The following is a 13,377-nucleotide window of genomic DNA, read 5'->3' as shown; positions in this document are numbered from 1 at the left end:
AATCTATAAAAAGTCAAATCAACGCGTAATTTACATTTTGTTTCCACGATCAGTGAATAGATATTATATGCAAGCAAATAAATGCCAACCGAATATTACGATTTCAAATCCAAACCACAGATTTTTCACAATCCTTAATTTAAAATATTATTTATAAATAACATATCTCACGACTTCTGTTGAAAGAACTATCTGAACGAAAACTTTAAGATAAGGAAGATTTAATAAAATGGAAGCATATAGTATATAATATGTTATGCAAGTAGTTGTATTTTTCAGTAATCAACTTAAATAAGTAGTTCTATTAGGTTTTCTTATAGAAAGATAAAACTATTTAAGTGATATTTTTAGAATAATATATTCCGTAATAAACAAAATGACAAAAAAAAACTTACAGTAGAGAGGCCATGTACAGCTAACCAAAAGAATACACTTCCTTTTAAGCAATATTTGACCATATATAAAAAGGCTTCAAAACAACTACTTGTCCACGGATGAAGTAACTCACTACATGAACAATAGCGTATAGGGGATGTATCCACCATGAATTTACTAACTTCAACCATTTTGAACAAGAATTATAAAAATAATGAACACCTGTATTTATTAGCGCAGTATTTACAATAGTAGTTTACTGAAACCCTTCTATTGTCACATACGTCTGTGGACATTGTTTCGCAGTAAGTTCAGGAGGTCGATTCATGTAAATCATTGGAATGAATTTGAATTTTAAGAACTTCATGAAATACTCACCTAAATAAAAAGTAAATATACATTAATGCGAACCAAATTACAGGTCACGAATGTTATTAATATAATTTAGAAATGATAATTTCCATAGCACATGGTTTCAGAGTTCGGCTATTTTTTTTAATTAATTGTTTTTTAGTATAATTATGAATGTCCATTAATTGTCGTGTAGTATTATTCATGAGAACAAAATATTATGTGTGTATTTCAATTATTTGTTAATATTTTTTACCAGATCAATGAACATGACATAATATATCGATAGGACTTATGAATATATATTGTTGTTCTATTATATCTAAAAGTGCCTATGTAGAACATCAAACTGAATATCTAGTTAGTATTAGTCAATGATATTCTAATAAACAGATATGTTATATCCATACTAAACAACAGAAAAAAGTGTGCCGCGCCGGGGACCGTTTATTTTAGTTTATTTTTACATTTCGTTAAAAGTAAAAAAGATAGCTTAATAAAAACAATAAAGTAAAAGGGATAACTAGATGTTTTAATTACGCAAAACGTATTACTACGTAATTATGATGTATTATAACGTATTACTACGTAAAACGACTAAAGGCAAACGTCCCAATTAGGACGTTTTCAAGTCTTCACTTTTTGCGCGTTAATAACATAATATCTGTTTACTACAAAATCATTGTTATTAGTGCTTAAAAAAAAGTTAATTTTTATGTTATGAGTTAATAATGGATGACGCTTTATCCTATTTAAAAATGTTTTATTTCGCAAAGTTTGTTTCAATTTGTGAATAAAAGTTTGAAAATTTGTATATATTTGAATTTGTCATAGAAGATTGAAAAAAAAAACAAAATTCGATTAGTCATAAAAAAGTTACTGTGAAATAATTACTTTTATTATTAATAAAAAAATATTTTTATTACGTGGGTGTACTTAACGTAAATCTTTTTCTGTGTTTCTTTAACTACTCACTAACATTTTCAGAACTTAGGTGGCAACATTGAGCGGGTTAATGAATGAAGAAAAATTCTATAATATGTATGTATATTGCATATTGCTGATGTTCCTATGTGTTGTTTTTACTTTTGGAATCATTGTATGGCGTTTTATTAATTTAGAAATAGATAGTGACAAGACTATTATATTACTTGTACAGTTATACACTGGCGTAATCTTCCGAAAATAGTTTATTAGGTATTGTAAAGAAAAATTTTTAATAAGTAATTCATTTAATTTAAGCAATGTTAACATTTTTAATCTATTTATTTTTTAAACTTTATAGTCCTGATTGAAACTAGCCTATAAAAACTAAATTTCATCTTTTGCAGCGGATATCTAGAAGTATAGGTCACAGCTCTTCCTCAATGCGTAGCTTCGGCATTACAAGTTTGACAAATAAATTTGTATAAAATATTTAAAAAAAATAGCCAAGCCAGCCTGGCATATTATATTACCGGATAATAATATGATATACCTATCAACTAGTGTGTCAATGCAGGAAAATACACAACTTTCCTACTCTGACTGAATACTGTTTATTCGGTTTACTTGCTGGATTATATACGAACCTTTATTCGTAACAATTAAATTAAATACGCATGGTATTAAAGTTACAAAATATATTACTTAATGTTTACTATGCTATTATTTTATTTTATGCAGTTATATGGTATTATAAAAAAGTGAATGAACTGATAATTTTTGAAGAATTTCTTTAATTAAAAATTAAATAGCATATGAAATTGTGTTACTATCACAATAGGACAGTTATTAAAGCTATTTTAACGTGCCTACCTAAATAAAATCATGATAGTATTATAGTTGCGTTTATCCGATATATTTTGTCTATGGCCATAAACGCGACCCACTAAAGAGGTTCTACACTTCGCCGCTAATGTCGATTGTCGCTGCAGTCGGTAAATGGACGTTTGATGTGGTGTTTGTCAAGATTGTGCTATTGTGTGTTTACAGTGATTTTTATCTCGTTACTATAATCCAAATTAAAGTATAAGCTTTTAAGGAGTAGATGAAGGTATGCAATTTTTATTAAAATAGTTTTCAGACGTTAATAATAATCATAACTCTGGATAGTGATTTGGCGCTTGTAGACCGTCAACTGTGCGTCGACCCATCTCTTTTATGTCAGCTGTATACAAAGATCATACGCATTTACGTTTTTATTGGCTAATTAATGAATTAAATCCGTATTTTTTTCATGAAATAGGTCTTATATATTTGTCGGAAGCCTGTGATGACCAATAATTCATCTCAATCTTTAGGTTTACCTCCCGAACTACGGAGGTTATGGAACGCTCCCGTTGTCCATATTACTCAAGTGAAGATAATCCTTTATCACACAAAGCCTTTTTAACACCACTAATGACCCCTCGCGGTACTAAAAAGGTATCGTTTGTACAATTTAAATTCGTATACATTAGTATAATAACAATCTCCTATCATTGTTTTTGTAGATAATTATTGCTTATATCTTTGAGATATATTTATATTATGTAGTTACTCAGCGATTAAAATGCATCAAGTCGTCTTACGACTCGTTTAACGTTGATTGTAAGCATCCAATGTGTTCACATCTAAATTCAATGTCAGATGTTTGTCTTAGTGACTTTGGCCCCAATTTCAAAAGTAATGTTAGCTTGAATAAAACTTATTACTGAGTACTATTTATTCTTAGGCTTGAATAGCACTTGCTAAGAGGTACTGTAAAACTATTTACATATGTGCCAAAGTTTGAGTATAGGTTAGGTTTTATGACAGAAGTTTATATGATGATTATTAATAGAACTATGAATAATATCAAATTACTCGAATAATAAATTTTATACATAAACTACTTAAGGTTTTTTGTAAAGAAAAAGTTCTGAATTCCAAACAAACTAACACATTTTAAGTGAGAATATTCACAAAGAAAAGTATTAATTTCAGTTCAGAAACAATATCACAAAATATTTATCATCCCTTAAACATACAATATTCCTAATATTATTAATCAGTTCTCTTAGTCATCGATGATTAAGATATAAGACCTGTTATAATTAGATATTTTAAGCATATGACTAACTTTCATACATATATCCAAATACAGATAATAATTATCTAAATTAGTCTTAAAATGATTGAAAGAATTTGAGTGTTAAAAAAAGTGCAATGTTCTAAACTTTATATAAACAAGCCCAAAGCAGCAATTTTCCACTCAAATATGTATAGCTATAATAAAGTAATTAGTTAACCAAAATTATTGTTTGTCTGGTGAAAAAGGTGTCATAAACTCTGAATTATAAATAGTATATATTGATGCTGACTTGTAATGCTTCTATTAACAAATCATTTATTAGTAAAGCAGATGTAAAACAATCGGGCTATATTCTGTCATATTAATATTCAATAAGCAAGATTATTTTGTTGATACTTTTCTTTTAATGTACACATCCAAGTAAGTATGATGATAGAACTCATCGCTCAGTTGATAGTGTATTTATTATCTGTGGAAGTGTAAATAAGCATTAAATAATGTACCATTTCTAAAGTCCATTTCAATAATTACAAGCAAAGTTTGCATGTAATACATTGTTCGATATCATTAAAATTATGGCAATTGGCCAAAAATTTTAATAGGAATGTAAGCAGAATTAAATATGCTTTAATATGTCACATATAAATTGTGTTTTTCATATAACAATGTACAGAGTGTTTTAATAATAATCTTATCAGAACTAATAACTATATATAAACGTGGAAGTACTTCACACACCTTTCCTCTATTATACTATGTTTAGTTCTAACCGAGAATATTACTGATAATATATCAAGGATATATTGTTATTAATATCGTAACTAATCGTACAAGTTGAATAAGAATTCTTATCTTAGTATTTAGTATACTACTAAAAAATTTATATATATTTTTTAAACTGTATTTTTTTTAAATATCAACAACACCAATGATAGTTTACTGTTAGCTGGCATGGTTTTACAAATGTTAATTAAACTATATAAGTAAAGGAAAAAGAACTCTTATTTCACCTCATTAGTCCAGAATTTGTTAGTTTATCTTTACATGCAGGCTGTCAACAATTATTTAAAATTGTTAACATAACATTTCAAACATTAGAGAATACAATTTATTTATGAAATATAGTAGTAAATTTCTATATGGTCCTTTACTTTACTCAAATGTATATTTAAGTTATATTGCATTACTAAATTTTGTTAATATAGTAATGCAGATTTAACTTTAATGGAAATTTATTACATTACTTGGATAGTTAGACAGACATACTGATGCAAGTCTGAAGTTCAGAATACAACATTTACATTAACAATTTTCAAAAATCGAATATCAGCTCTGTATAGTTTGTTATTCTTAAACTCGACTCAATATTTCGTTTAAAGAATGTAATGCAGGGAATAAATATGTTTATAGCAGATAATGAGATTAAAATTCAGGTTTCGGCCATTAAAAAGTTTTCGAGTTTATTTTTTCTCAGCAGCAACTCGGATTTCGGAATGTGTCAGATTTCAATCTGACGTTCAAAGTCCTGAGTCCTGAGGTGTTGGTTAGGATCGGTGAAGAACGGCTGTCGGCGCCAAAATCGGACAAGAGGACATAATCACATATTATACAAATGAAATAGTTTACAATACTACTTACTGTATTATTCTCAATTGATGAATTTTGAAAATTGAAATAAATTTTTGGGTAAAGTGCTGCATCTCTTCGAAACATATTCGATCAATTCGATAATCGAATTTTAAATAACTAACGAATTGCTATTAATTGTAAATTCAACGCAACAAATAGAATGACCTATTGGTTAAAACGTTAATCTTAAACGTGCTCGTTCAAATCAGTTCACTGCTGAGTTTTCACGATTTTAATTATCTGTATCGTATATATTGTGCTAGGCGGGTAAGAAAACATGTATCAACATGTATATCAGCAGCGTCGTGTAATACGCTCCACCTTTACCTTCTTAAAAGATAAGGCATTTGCCCAATAGTGAAACGCTTGCAAACTCTTCCTTTATGACTATTCATTCATCATTTGCGTTAGTTCTTTTAAATTTTATACAAATTATGTACAACAGAGTCAGTACCTCAAAATAATAATAGAATCCATTAGGCTATTCAAGTAGAAACAGTTTTTCGAATTATATATTTATACCAATATTAAATGTATTGTAATTAAACCTATTTCTCGATATATTTAAAGCTACGAATTGGAGCATGAATCATATTAAAAATACGTGTTAAATTTAATTTGATCCATGTACTAAAACGAATACAATTTAATATACTAAATGTTTGCCACTAGCACTAAAAGTGTGTGTTAAATTTTATTAAGTTGATTCACGAATACTAACAAATTTAGGTAAATATATATTTAAACTAATTTGAAACATCACTTATTTCGTGAGATGGTGGTACATACTTGGTGGTAGGACCTGTGATCACATATATCAGATATTCTGCCGTAAAACAACAATATTTATGTTGTGTTCCGATTTGAAGAGCCATTATAACTACAGACATAAGAAACGTAACATCTTATTCCCAAAGTTGTGGCCTATTGGCGATATACATATGGAATGGTTATTGGCTACTTACAAATAGGTGGCTCGTTTACGTGTCTTCCTATATTCATTTATAATATCAATAAAATAAAACAAAAACACTCAAGGAAATTTATAATAGTTATCCTAGGTCATTAATTATTACAACGCGGCGTTTTATTAATCGATAAAGTGGTTTCGCGTGATGCGACAGACATACATTTATACATATTAGTTGTGTAAACATTGTATAGTTTTATGTACCATGTACATATACCTAATTAGGTAATATACAGAACCACAACACGATGTTAAATTCATTTATTACAGGCCTTGCTAATTTAATCGCCTCGACTCTCATAAAATAAGTAGAACATATTACTTCATGGTAAGAATACATAGTTTTTAATGAAAGCAAAAAGAATAACTAAAGATGGTTGCGTCAACAAAAAAACATTAGTATCGCGAAACAGTTAGTTCGACACGCGTTAATATAAAGATTCGATTCCGCAATTAGTTTAGCAAAATCTTAAAATAATGAAATAACAATGTTTTTTTTTTATACTCTTCTATTAGTCCTTTGGATTGAATGTATTTCCAAAAAATATTTGAAAATGGAACAGAAAACGAGCTGACAAGATTCATTAAGATCTCGTTTAGCCATTTTTAGTTGAGAACTCTAAAAATGTATCGAATGTAGTTAATGGTGACTCTTAAGATGTTTTCAAAGTAAAATCGAACAGAGTATAAAACGTGCGTGGTAAAATTTCACGCAAGTGAAACCAAGCCGCGCCATTATAAATGTTGATTAATTTATTTATATACATACATACATAATTATTTATCTGTAAATGTAAACGTGTGAAGAGTAATGTAAATATGGAAATGTTTAATATGGTCACGTATTCTTTTAGATTTCGATTGGAGTTCGTCGGTTGAGCAATCTTTCAATCACTCATTGTCAATTATACATGATTTGTTTTAATATATTTCTCATATTAAGTGTGATGCAAGTTTAATAAATTGTTTTAGGTAATTTGGTCACATATGATAACTTCAGTAGTCATCGGTAGTTTCAGTTTTTAATTATATTAATTTATTTTTTTATGAATGAGAAAAACGTTTTCCGGCTAGTATAAATAAATTATAAGTAAACGTTTTTATTTGTGCCATTTGATACGCGATTTAAATGTGATGTACTACAAAATATATGTATTAAATATTTAATCATTTACGTATAGAATTATATCTTAGAAATAATATGTAGAGAGTATGTTCTTAAAACATACTTGTTTTTTTTAATAATGGTTTTCACATGACATTTCATCTTATGGCATCAAAGAATATGTTATTTTATTTTTTTAATTCTAAACAAAGAGGAAGAATAAATGTGACGTCAAAATTCATACTGTAAACAATCGAATAATCTTTGATTCATAACCATTAAAATACGTCGCATTTTTATTATAAGATATACAAAACATGTTATTCGAAAGTTAAGACTACCTCAGATAAGAATACTTTTTTATTATTAACATTAAATATAGGTAACCTCAGTTCCATATAAATAAATTTAAATAAACGACTCTTAGAGAAATATCATTATTAGGATACAGTTATTATGATATCCTCCTGACTGACTTCGGTCACGACGGTTTTAAAGGATAAAAATCATTTACAAGTATGTGAGAGCACAATACACCGTCTTTTTATTCATTCTCATAGACGGAAAATCAAACAAAATCCGAAAAAGTTCTGTCGCAGTCTTCGTGTTTATCCCAAGACACGGGATAAACGGAATTACTTCTAATTGGTCCTTCCAGGGATTACAAAGTATAGTTAAATAGGATACTATTTGTACTCCGTACCTACTACTAATTATTTAAATATTATGTACACTTAAAATATATTTATGAAAAAATTATAATGAATTCGAATCAATTAAATTGTATTGAAACTAACATCTGTAAGTTGTTTAATATATACGTTATTGAGTAAAAGGCCAGGTACATTTTTTGTGTCGTACATTGATGTCCGTTTTCTCACGTTTGTTACATATAATATCTATTCATTAAATCATTGAAACGAAGAAAATATTATGTTTTCGTTCATTCTACATTATAATATGAATTTACAATCTCGTTAGATATAAATATTACTTTTTAATTATGCAAGATCTGTTTTTGTGAAGAGTAAAGCATTATTATACGTTGCCGTGGAAAGGTTCTGAATATCATTAAGTATGTACTGTGTGAAACTAATATCTAATAAGTTAGAGTAACTTTGACATATCCAAGTTTAGTCGGTAATCGATGTTAGATATATTAAGATCGAGCTGGAGCTACTGAATAATTATAAACTTAAGTTAATTGATAAACTAACTTAGTACTGATTGAAAGGATTCTATTTCAGTGTTTAGTTTAACGCGTTATTAAATAGCAAACAAATTGTCACTAAATGTTGTTATTGTTTTGATACGATTCTGTCACAATGTGGAAGAAGACGGTTATTGGCGAATATGGTGTTTCAATCTGAGTGACACGTCTAAATCTATTTTATTATATATAAATGTGAAAGTAATTCTGCCTGATTGTCTGTCTGTCGTTTTTTTCGCAACCAATCCGCTGAGCCGAATTTGTTGAAACTTGGTATGAAGCAAATTCGCACTTTTGACGCTGACGAAATTTTGAAGCTCTTTCACGACCAAACCGCTGAATCTAATTCGCTAAAATTTGGTATGAAGCAAACTTGAACTCCGAGAAAGAACATAGGCTACTTTTTTGCCTGACACATGACGACCTATAACGCAAGCGAACCCGCCGGCGACTACTAGTAAAAAATGAAACAAACCAATTAAAATTTCACTAGTGCAACGATTATACGATGTTGGACGTTGGCAGTCGTTGCAGGAATTAATTATTCAAAATCAAAATATTCTTTATTTTTAGTAGGCACATAAAATCACTTGTTCATCGCCATGTAAGTGTTGAATTTGATGTAAGACTACTCAGTAGTTACTCTTTTGCATCATTTTAATTACAGAGTATGACGTAAAGAACAATTAGATATTTATATTCCTGCATAGAAATTTTTATATTTAATGTAATCTTGTATTGAATATAATATGTCTTATTTATCAATTTTGATTTGAGCTTTAAATTTTTTATAGGCAACGTTAAAATAGCTAGTGGAATCTTGTTATAGAAATGTACCCTAGTTAGTATGTATTGAATTCGCGAAGTCGGAAACGTAGTGTTATGTTTAACTACCATTCAACCTAGATATCGTTCTTCATTGTGATTGTATCTGTTATCAGATTAAAATAATTGTCTACGCTATATTGGATATATTCAGGTGGCAATCATTGTGAACTTACTTAGGCTGCTACAAAACAAATCCATTCTGTAAACTATGACATGATTATTGACCTTACAAGTCAATCTAGAACTTCGTTAGTATCTCTTAGCAAATGACAATCGATTTGCAATCAGATACATAAATCAATACCGTGCAGACATTATGCACGTCTTTCATTGACAATTGTTATATGATATATTCGTATAGCGTGGTTCCGTACACAGCCGTGCGAGACTGGACTACCCTATGTCCATAACCTAAAAAGACTGTATAAGAGTAGTTCTCTATTATATTTTTAAGTTATATACATATCTAATAATCATATAGAATTGTTTACATATTGCGAGCAACTGTAGCCATTTTTTTTTAAAAACGCTACTAAAAAATCAATTTACATAAAATATTTTCGTAGTCAAAATAATGATTTTGTTTTTGTCGTTAGTAAGTATATTTATGAAACGTTTGTGAATACTAACGTATGCGTAAATAAAGCTATATTATATTTTAATACTGGCCAATTTGTTGCAGTCGTAAAGCTTTGTTTTTTATTTTATAATTTCCTTGACTTTAATAAAAATATAGTCCTGGCATCATTATATTACGATATAATAAATAAAAATACTACATTTTTTTTAACTCTATTAACAATGAACATGCGAATCTTAATTAAAAGCCAAAGATTCAAAAAAAGAGCAAGTATTCCGTAGTTTTTATTTTCATTCAGTAATGGAAGCCCTTTCATCACTCAGGATGAAAAGTATTATGCACGCACACATACAGGGTACACTAATACGAAACGAGTTTCATTTGAATACATTCCGCGTTTCCACCTTAATGCACAGATGGAAGTATAAATAGGTAGTATGATTTTTTTTTGTTTAACAGGAAGGGTAATTAGGTCATCTGATAGTATCACCTGTATTTGTATACATTGCCAAAAAATCCTTACACTGTCTACAACGTCAAATATTTTTACTTCTTGTAATTAAACATCGCTATATCAAGAAAAAGTTTTAATGCTAGACGTTAGAGCTACTATGGATCTAGATAAAATCATATAGATATTGTCGATTTCGTTTGTAGTTAAGGTTAACAACATATGATTATAATAGGTATTAGTTTTCTGGTCAATAATTGACGTAATCAAATGTATCACGTCTTTCTGTGTGATAAGATCTATAGATGAAAACGAGGTTCAAAATCTTTTCTTTTATGATAGGCGGATGGACAAATGAGTCACCTGGTGGAAGTGGTCACCACTGCCTGCTGCCTCTGATCTGATGTTTAATGTGAAGTCACCTAGATAAAATACGAATAATGCTTTCGTATTATTATAATAATATGAGGGTTGGTTTTTAGGAGTTAAGTAGAAAAAATAGCCTGTAAATGTCCTTCCTTAAAGTTCAATCTCACTACACTAAATTTCATCAAAATCGCTTCAGTGGTTTGGCTGTGAAAGAGCAACAGATGTACAAAGTTTCTTTCAAATGTTTTTAAATTTTGTTCTAAAAATCAATATGTTTTAATTGCTTAACAATAAAAACAGTAAATACTTAACTCGGTTTCGTTTACTTGAAGTCGTATAAATGACTAAGAACTGTTTAAAGTAACTGAAAAGCGTTACTGCTAATGTTAAACAACGTTTAGCGAAACAAAGGCTTACGAATGGTTCTTTTTAATGGATTCGGAACGAACTTAGCTAATGAATATGAGAAAATCGTGATAGTTACATTATACGCTTAAATCTTGATTTATAATTGAGAAGAAAATTTTAATTAAATAAGGCACCAAATTTTCAAAATCCTCTCCTTTAGATGAGTTTTGATGACAGCATTTTAATTAATACATAAGACTTTTTTAAACTCTTCAATATCATCATTATCAGATCGCCAACGTAAAGCCTTTTCCACAACAAATAAGAAAAAGATAAATATATAACCCAGCTATTTCGTGTACTGTTGAGAGTGTATCTTTATTTCTAATACAACACAATTACACTTAACTACTTATTTCTACTTTAATTTCACTTCCGTAGCTCTGATAAGATCACAGTGGCGTGAATTTGAAGAATCCTATGTCCAGCAGTGGACGAACATGGGCTGCTGATGAGTTCTGATAACAGTTCAAAACGGTATTTTACGTAGATCCATAGTGAATGTCATAGATTAATCAAGCTCTCCACCAAAAATATCGCGTGGATTTGTTTTTAAATGTTCTTAATTTTTTTCTGTTATGGTTGGAATTGAGTATAGTCATGGCCGCGTTATATGTTGCACGTTGTCTTTACAGTTTAAACTTGCGCAATAGACTTTGATTCAATTCTCATTAAAGGCTTCGATAAAACGATGCACGTTCTCTCCTGACGTACACGTACGAGTAACGATATCACTAAATTAATCGGTTGAAAAATACATTTAAACATTTGATTTATTTCAAATAAGCAAGATCTCTGTTTCTCCCTCGTGTGTTATACGTTCATGACTTATTTTATTTAGATAAAATCGCTACACATTTTGTATAGTCATAAGTACCTATATCTTCTTACAATTTTAATACGTTTTATTGTTAAGTGAGTAACGCTTTATGCATAAATTAAATCTGATATATTAACAGACTTTAATTGGATGGCACAAAGTTTAGAGAGACTTATTGTAATAACTCCTTAGATGTGCTTTTCTTCTTTTTTTGGTATGATACTTATTAGATTTCGTGTGATACGTTTTCAGCTTAAGATGATGAAAGTAATCATGCCTTTGAATTTTTTTTGTGACATGTTCTTAGAGATGAGCTAATGACATTAGTTTTAAGTTGGCGCGTGGATGAATGAATGAATGAATTATATTTTATTGCGCACCACAAACAAAAACAAAAAAAGAAAGCATCACAAAATTAATAAAATACAAAACCGTATAAACCGTATAATAGTATATAAAAATAGAACTTTTTTTTTCAATCTCATTTTTAATCGGAGGGGGAAGTTTTGTATGTCCATGTTTTGTTCGACAACTATTTTTAACATATTGATCAATATAGGCCTTGCATAAAGAAACACTAGACTCGGTCGTACGGTGATTCGGATTTCAGAAAATTCTGTTAATATATACAATGAAAATGTTTTAGACTATTTTCCTTGACCCTTATTTATACGTTATATTGTTTAAAGAATTTTCTACTTGTAACGATGTTAATGCCATGGTCAAGATTTTCTATACTTCTCTGTCCAACATAATTACAAAATTTGTACCTATGCGTAAACTAGGCGATGCTAGATTTCCCATATGGTTTGAACAAAATTTAATTATATTAATTGCTGAAAAGGAGAGAATTCGTGAACGTTTTAATAAACACGGAAATCCAAGAGACAATTTAGAATTTAAGTTACTTCGCAGACGTTGTCATAAACTTTTAAACAGATGCTACGTTAAATATAAAAAGCAAACTCAAGACAATATCTCAAAGAATCCTAAAGCGTTTTGGAATTTCTTTAAAAACAAAAGAAGCGATGAATCTTCTTTACCTGCGTCAATGGCTTTAGACAACATTGCGGCTAATTCAGGTGTTGAAATTGCTAATTTATTTGCTAACCACTTTTCCTCAGTTTTTACAATCAATAGCCATAATACAATTAGAAATTTTAATCTAAACATCCCACACATTGGTAAAGTAAGTTTTCATGAAAATGCGGTTTTAAAGCAATTAAAATCTTTAGATATACATAAAG

General features: G+C 29.1%; 1 protein-coding gene across 2 annotated transcripts in view; it reads left to right on the top strand.

The window, feature by feature from the left end:
* Positions 1-2,625: 2,625 nt before the first annotated feature.
* LOC124535132 (CCR4-NOT transcription complex subunit 6) overlaps positions 2,626-13,377 on the top strand; it is a 212,597-nt gene continuing 201,845 nt past the window's right edge. For both annotated transcript variants that reach the window (XM_047111212.1, XM_047111210.1), the window contains exon 1: positions 2,626-2,761. The gene's annotated coding sequence lies outside the window, so the exon portion shown is untranslated. The remainder of the gene's footprint in view (positions 2,762-13,377) is intronic.

The sequence above is a fragment of the Vanessa cardui genome, chromosome 14, assembly GCF_905220365.1.
Source record: "Vanessa cardui chromosome 14, ilVanCard2.1, whole genome shotgun sequence".
Taxonomy (NCBI): domain Eukaryota; kingdom Metazoa; phylum Arthropoda; class Insecta; order Lepidoptera; family Nymphalidae; genus Vanessa; species Vanessa cardui.
Note: the sequence above shows the minus strand (reverse complement) of the source record. Positions and strands in the feature narration are given on the sequence as shown.